The sequence below is a fragment of the Jaculus jaculus genome, chromosome 10 (genome assembly GCF_020740685.1).
Source record: "Jaculus jaculus isolate mJacJac1 chromosome 10, mJacJac1.mat.Y.cur, whole genome shotgun sequence".
NCBI lineage: Eukaryota > Metazoa > Chordata > Mammalia > Rodentia > Dipodidae > Jaculus > Jaculus jaculus.
The window spans coordinates 15,689,166-15,696,133 of record NC_059111.1 but is presented as its reverse complement, the minus strand read 5'-3'; positions in this window follow the sequence as shown (position 1 = coordinate 15,696,133).

The following is a 6,968-nucleotide window of genomic DNA, read 5'->3' as shown; positions in this document are numbered from 1 at the left end:
GGAATCGTACCTGGGTCCTTAAGCTTTGCAGGCAGGTGCCTTAACTGCTAAGCCATCTCTCTAGCCCATCTTTTTTTTTTTTCTTAGACTTATTTTCATTTATTTATTAGAGGAAGAGAAAGGGAGAGGGAGAGAGAATAGGTGCATCAGGGCCTCCAGCCGTTGCAAATGAACTCCAGACACATGCGCCGCCATGTGTATCTGGCTCACGTGGGGCCTGGGTCCTTAGGCTGTGCAGGTATGCAACATAACAACTAAGCCATCTCTCCAGCCCTTCAGCCCATCTTTTATTTATGTATTAATCTTCCATATAGTTGTTCTATGCACGCTACAAGGGACACACTGAAATCTCAGAGTTACTACAGAACCGTCATCTTCTCAGTTGGATTCTCTTAAAGCATTGCTTTACATATTTGGAGGCTCTGTTGTGATATATGTTTATTGTTCTCTCTTCTGGATAGATGGACTCATTTTATCAATAAGTAATGGTCTCCTTTATCTTTTGTAACACATTTTAAAGCATATTTAAAAATTTTTTTTTTAATTTTTATTAACATTTTCCATGATTATAAAATATATCCCATGGCAATTCCCTCCCTCCCCACCCCCACACTTTCCCATTTGAAATTCCATTCTCCATCATATTACCTTCCCATTACAATCATTGTAATTACATATATACAATAACAACCTATTAAGTATTAATTCAGTTATTTGAGAGAGAGAGTGTGTGTGAGAGAATGGGTACACCAGGGCCTCCAGCCACCGCAAACAAACGCCAGATACAGGTACCATCTGTGCATCTGGCTTACATGGGTCCTGGAGAATTGAACCTACATCCTTTGGCTTTGCAGGCAAACATCTTAACCACTAAGTCATCTCTCCAGCCCTGTAATAACATTTTTTTTAAATTTAAAGTCTTTTTTAAAAAAAAATATTTTTATTTATTTGTTTGCAAGCAGAGAAGGAGAGAGAGAGAGAGAGAAGGGGAGCAGAGGGAGAGAATGGGCACACCAGGGCCTTTAGCCACTGCAAATGAACTCCAGATATATTCACCCCTTTGTGCATCTGGCTTTATGAAGGTACTGGGGAATTGAACCCAGGCTGTCAGGTTTTGCAAGCAAGCACCTTTAACCACGGAGCCATCTCTCTAGGCCTTCAAAGTATGTCTTGATTCCCCCCCTTAAAAAGTATAGAATTTAGGTTTGCATTGTTATTGGAATAGGGCTCCAGGATAAAACAAAGGTGGCCCAGTTATATTTTTAAAATTCTAATATAAATGAATCCTATATGTCGCATAGAAAATACTGACAATGGGCTGGAGAGATGGCTTATCAGTTAAAGCACATGCCTGCAAAGCCCAGGTACCCAGGTTCAATTCTCCAGGTCCCATATAAGCCAGATGCATGTGGTGGCGCATATGTCTGGAGTTCGTTAACAGTGGCTAGAGGCCCTGGCATGCCCATTCTCTTCTCTGATAAAGAAATAAATAAAAATATCTTTAAAAAGAAAATGATTATACTGAAAAATTACTCATTATTCCATGAAATGCAAATATAATTGGACAACCTGTCATTTTAGTTGCTAAATCTGGTGACCATATACTAGAAATACAAACAAATAGGCTGAAGGTGAAATTATGAATAAAAATATTTCACTCAGGACCACAGAGATGGCTTAGCGGTTAAGGCGCTTGCCTGAGAAGCCTAAGAACTCATGTTCAAATCTCCAGGTGGGCTGGAGAAATGGCTAAGCGGTTTGTTTGCAGTGGCTGGAGGCCCTGGTGTGCCCATTTTCCCCCACCACTCACCCACATTCACACACATGTGTACCTGGATGTGTTCGTTAGATATGCATTCCTATAGCAGATATGCGTTCACAGGTACCGCTGTAAACACAGGCCCAGCAACGTCACCAGCAGATCGAGTTGTCCTCACACTCAGAGCCACAGAAGCAGCTCCACGCAGACGCATGGCCCTTCGTGCGTGTCGCAGTCACCTTCTAGTTGCTTCCACAAAGCACCCGGCTTACAGTCTGGAGGGGAAGCTTCATGATGGCAGGGGAAGACACAGCACGGGCAGAGGCTGGGCATCACCACCAGCTGGGGAGCCAGCATTCAGAACACAGGAGTTGATCAGGGACAGTGGATTAAAACCACCAGGACTCATTTGCACTCTTGACAAGGGATGTTTACAAGGGACCTCTTATCTGGGCCTGTAAGAACCGGGCTTTCCAGTGGTAACATGAGAAACCCAGAAGGCTGGGCTGACCCATATATCTTTTTTTTTTTTCTTTTTTTTTTAATTTGAGAGAAAGAGAGAGAATTGGCACGCTAGGGCCTCAGCAACTGAAATCCAACTTCAGACACTTGCGCCACCTAGTGGCCATGTGCGACCTTGCATTTGCCTCACCTTTGTGCGTCTGGCTAAGGTGGGATCTGGAGAGTTGAATCTGGGTTCTTAGGCTTCCCAGGCAAGTGCCTTAACCATTAAGCCATCTCTCTAGCCCCATATATCTTTTAAAAATATATTTACTTGAGAGAAAGAAAGAGAGGCAGACAGAACGAGAGAGAGAATGGGTGTGCCAGGGCCTCTAGCCTCTGCCAACGAACTCTAGATGCGTGCGCCACCATGTGCATCTGGGTCCTAGGGAATCAAACCTGGGTCCTTAGGCTTTGCAGGAAAGCGCCTTAACCGCAAAGTCATCCCTCCAGCCCCGACTCATATATCTTGACCCAGTTCCTCTGGAACCTCAGGGTGTCGTGGTCTTTCCTCCCAGGAACCCATTAGAAAGTAGGGCACCCTGCCCTGCAGGGCCTGAAGGTGGTCCCTCAAGAGCTGAGTCCTGATCAGCCCCAGCCCAACAGGAGGATCTGTGGAGGACAGGGCTTTGAGGGAGGCTGGCTGACCGCTGATGGCTGCCGGACTCCCCAAGAGGGGCAGCCTGTCTCCGGAGACCCCTGTTCAGGCTTCAGGCTGTTCTCTCTTTCGTTCGTCCTCCGGGCCACTCACGGGCTTGTCTTTTGCCTCTTGCTCTGCCAACTCCATCTCGTCATAGGTTTACCAAAGAGCTCAAATTGCGGGATGCCAAGAGCCACAGTGGTCCACGCACAGGACAGACGTCGCTGAAGCCGAGAAGGATGTGGTCGGCGCGCCCTCTGCTGGGCACTCCGAGGAACTACAGCTCCTGAGCAGGAGGAGGTGGCGTGGAGCGGGACTGCCCCCAGGAAGAACCCGCGGGGGTCACTGCACAAAAGAGAAACTGAGGCTGTAAGAGGGCGAGGTGTTGACAGAAAGGGCCTCGAGGGCATCTCGCCACCGCCAAGGCGGTCTCCTCTGTCCCGTCACCCTAGACCTTGGCTGTCCCAAGCTCTTATCCATATGGGGTCCAAGCCTCAACAGACGCTGGGGGCTCTGATGATGGCCCCAGTGAGCCCTCACCAGACTTCCAAAGCGAGCGCCTCCAAGGCTTCTAAGTTCTGGACCAAGGTGCCAACTTTTTTTTTTTTAATTATTTGAGAGAAAGATAGATAGAGGGAGAGAGAGAGAATGGGCGTGCCAGGGCTTCCAGCCTCTGCAAACGAACTCCAGACGCCTGCGCCCCCTTGTGCATCTGGCTAACGTGGGACCTGGGGAACTGAGCCTCGAACCGGGGTCATTAGGCTTCACAGGCAAGCGCTTAACCGCTAAGCCATCTCTCCAGCCCCAACGTGCTATTCTTTTCCCTAGGCCAATGAACTAGACAAGGCGCAGGGGAAGGTGTCCCACAGGTGGCACGTGACAGGTAAATATCCACTGAGAGAAACTGATGCTAGGTAGGGGAGGGAAGGGGCTCACTTGTATGTGGTCTGCGGAGCCAGCTCAATGACAAGGGACCACGGAGATCGGGCGAGCTTGGGTCCCAAAGGTGCACCCCTGCCTCTGTCCTAGATGGTTGGATTACTTTCAGCCGAGGGACTCCGTTTTCTGGGTCCTTCTGTTTGCTCATGCGGAAGAAGAGGCCTGGGCCTAGAACCTTCTCTGGCTCTGTGGAGGGTCCAGCTTCCTGGGGCCAGGAGGTGGGTTTCCTCCAGCAACGCACCCAGCTGCCCTAGTGGGGGGTTTTTATCACAGCACTCCTAACCCATTTCCGGCAGGGCAGGGGAGGAAACAGGGTTTGAAGTCACTCAGTGTGAGGGTCACTGTGGTAGTTTAACTTAATTGATTTATTTATTTTGAGGCAAGCCCAACAGGCTGGTCTTTTTTTTTTTTTATGCTAGAGAATGACAGACAGCGAGAATGAGAGAAAGAATTGGTGCGCCAGGGCCTCCAGCCACTGCAATTGAGCTCCAGACATGTGCGCCCCCTTGTGTGCGCGTGCGGCCTTGCACGCTTGCGTCACTGTGCGTCTGGCTTATGTGGGACCGGGAGAGTCAAACATAGGTCCTTAGGCTTTGCAGACAAGTGCCTTAACCGCTAGGCCATCTCTCCAGCCCCACTGTGGTAGTTTTAATGGATGCCCCCCCCCCACCGTAGATTCAGTTTTATTAAAGCTTCTTGGATTTCCAGCTGCCTGGCTGGAAGAGGTGTCACTGTGGGTGGATCTTATGGTGCAGCCCTAAGGCATGTTTGGGGGGTGTTGGCTCAGGTTCCAGTCTGTAGCTATGCAGAGTGCTGGGGCTCCTGGAGTGGGCTTGCTTACAGTGCCGGAGGTAGTTTTTCTCTCTTCCACCATTATGGAACTTCCCCTGGATCTGTAAGCTTCAAGCAAAACCCGTTCCTCCCATAAACTGTGCCTGGTTTGGAAGTTCACCCCAGCTGACTGCCATGGTCACTTAGTGGGGACTTCACCCCGAGCCTGTCAGCACCTCCAGCCTGAACTGAGAGGGTCTGCTTCTGAAAACTGGGGAGGGGAGAGGGCTGGCCCCAGGCCCCTCACCACAGACAGTGGACTGTGGCTTGGGAATCAGGCAGCTGACCCTGACTGGGTGATTGGCCTGAGAGAGGGGCCTGTCCAGGGAGAGCAGCTCAGCCGGCATTGTCACAGCAGCAATTACAGCCCCCAGTTTCTTTGATGGTGGGGACCTGGAGGACATGGGGCTAGTTTCCTCACTCTCACGTCTTACATCCAGAGTAGATTCTGCTTTTTTTTTTTTTATATACAAAGAATTGGAGGTGTTTAGGAGAGAGCTCAGTGGGTAAAGTGCTCGCTTTATGAACAGGAGGACTTAAACTCAGTTCAACACCTCCCCCGTAAAATGCACCAATAATCGCAGCTCTGAGGAGGTGGGTCGCAAGAGGATCCCAGAGGCTTGCTAGCTGGTTAGTCTGGCCAAATCTGTGATCTCTGGGTTCGGTAAAAGGCCCTGTGCCCAAAATGATGATGATGATGATGATGATGATGATGAGAGTGACTGACGAAGCCGGCCACACATCCATGTGTCATTACACACACGTGCCCTCACACACAAACACACATAATGTCACGCAGCGCACACATATGCAAAAAAAAGTCACACCAATTGTGGTGGTTTGATTCAGTGTCCCCCTTAAACTTAGGTGTTCTGAATGCTAAGTTCCCAGCTGATGGAGATTTGGGAATTAACGCCTCCTGGAGGCAGTGTATTGTTGGGGGCGGGCTTATGGGTGTTATAGCCAGTTTCCCCATGCCAGTGTTTGGCACACTCTCCTGTTGCTATGGTCCACCTGATGTGGGCCAGGGGGTGATGTCCAGCCTCTGCTCATGCCATCGTTTCCCCTGCCATCGTGGAGCTTCCCCTTGAGTCTGTAAGCCAAAATAAACCTCTCTTTCCCACAAACTGCTCTTGGTTGGGCGATTTCTACCAGCAATGCGAACCTGACTGCAACACCAATACATTCTCTTACAGTTCTGAGGGTCCGAAGTCGAAAATGAATCGTATGGGGCAGAATCATGGCCAACCATGAGCCTCCATCATGTCGTGTGCCTCTCTGTCCCTCTCTCTCCTTGTCTCTCTCATATAATACCTGCGATCACATTCAGGGCTGTGTAGGGGATCTGGGATAATACCCATCCCACAAACTCCTTTTTTTTTTTTAAAGATTTTATTTATTTATTTATTTGAGAACAACAGAGAAAGAGGCAGATGAGAGAGAGAGAGAGAATGGGTGCACCAGGGCCTCCACCCACTGCAAACGAACTCCAGATGCGTGCTTCCTCTTGTGCATCTGTCTAACGTGGGTCCTGGGGAATTGAGCCTCGAATCAGGGTCCTTAGGCTTCACAGGCAAGCGCTTAACCGCTAAGCCATCTCTCCAGCCCCCACAAACTCTTAAGTCAGCCACAGCCACACACTCCCTTTGCCTCATTGGGTCAGATTCAAGGTTGTGGGGAGCAGAACATGCCATCTTGTGGGTACACTACTCAGCCAACCCTTCCTTCCCCCGCCCCCAGCTATGGAAATGTCTTTCCTCTCTGCCTCCACAGTGTTCTGAGATCGCCACTTGGGGGGGCATAGTCACTGGTACCCCACCATCCACTTATTTGCCTGACTCCCCTGCTAGTCACTGCTAGGGACCGAGCTCACCCAATGCCCGCATGCCGGGGGCCTGGCAGAGTAGAGCGCCTGCTGTGGGCACACAGCTGGCTCCGTGATTGTTGACTGAAGGATGGAGGAGGGCTCAAGGATGTGACCAGAGAGCCTGGCCACCTGGGACTCAGAGCAGGCGCTTCTGTGATGAGGAATGATGGAGAAGGGAGGCAACGAGGCAGGAAAGGGTCCTCATCATACCTTGGGTGGGGTGGGGGGAAGCTCACATATGTGCAGGAGGCAGTCTGCAATGGGGGAGGAGGGGGCTCCAGCCAGCTGGCGCTACCAAGACTGGAGCCTCACAGGCACACGCTCTGCAACAGCCTCCCTCTGATGGGGCTGTCACCGAGGCAACAGAGGAAGCTGGTTGCCCAGCAACAGCACCCTCCCCTTCCCCCATCCCTCCTATGGCCATTTCAGCC